This window comes from Lontra canadensis, unplaced genomic scaffold (assembly GCF_010015895.1).
Source record: "Lontra canadensis isolate GAN:19392208 unplaced genomic scaffold, GSC_riverotter_1.0 scaffold50, whole genome shotgun sequence".
Classification (NCBI taxonomy): domain Eukaryota; kingdom Metazoa; phylum Chordata; class Mammalia; order Carnivora; family Mustelidae; genus Lontra; species Lontra canadensis.
The window spans coordinates 10115796-10117038 of record NW_022631044.1 but is presented as its reverse complement, the minus strand read 5'-3'; positions in this window follow the sequence as shown (position 1 = coordinate 10117038).

Sequence of the window (1243 nt, the reverse complement as noted above, 5' to 3'; positions counted from 1 at the left end):
GGAGCAAATTCTTGGAAGCAAGTCACATTTTAAATATTATAATTTGTGGATTGTGTTTCACAGGCTTTCAATAAATTGAAAGGGAGGTAATTTTAATCCCATGTGTACTCATTCTGAAATATAATTAAAAAACCATATTCATCTACTTACTCATCCAAGCCTTTATTAAGTGCCTACCAAATACACAATCCTGGGCAAAATATTAAAGGACTACAAAGATGAATTTTAAAATGGTTCCAACTCCCAGAGAGTTTAGAATCTAATTATAGTGACAAATAGTGTTAACACAAACTGTAGGAAGGAATTACAAGGAAACATGTGCCCTTGAGAAAAATCACCTTATTTCTTAATTTAAAGCATAAATTTCCACCTGGGAAACACTGCTATTATAAACACCTTAACTAGTTCATTCTCTTTAGAGGAGGTTGTTTTTAGAAAATAAAATATCTTATCCTATCACATCTTTATGTCTGGTTTGAATTTTTTAAAAACAAAAATTTGCTTAAAGAGGAAAAATGATAGATTCATACAAATTACCATCATGCACAGAAAGACAAAACATATCCACAATAATGTACAAAAATTTTAGCACAACCGGGTCTACTATTAAAGAGTTAAATCTGAATTACTTTGGAGATTTGCCTTGGACAAATTATTATGCACAATTTCATCATATATACAAGTGTTGATATTTACCCCCAATTAAGATTTTAACACAGATTTTTATAATTACCTCTGTCATAATACACAAGGTTAAAAAAAAAACCTGGCATAAAAGCTTTTCTAATAATTTACATATCAAAAATAATTTGGAATAAAACTAGGGATAAAAAGAAAAAAAAGTCAGGATAGTGTGGATAATTTAACAGCAAACAGTACACTAATGAACGCAAATTTGTAAGGACCTATTTTTTTCTATATTTTATTACTTTTTTTTTTTTAAGATTTTATTTATTTATTTGACAGACAGAGATCACAAGGAGGCAGAGAGATAGGCAGAGAGAGAGGGGGAAGCAGGCTCCCTGCTGAGCAGAAAGCCCTATGCGGGGCTTGATCCCAGCACTCTGGGATCATGACCTGAGCCGCCGAAGGCAGAGCTTTAACCCACTGAGCCACCCAGGCACCCCTATATTTTATTACTTTTTAAAAAATGGCTCAGATAAGAAACTTTAAATACCCAGTAAAACAAGTGTGAGGATTCATTTTGTGAGATGTATCACAGAGGAAAAGAATGGGCAAATAG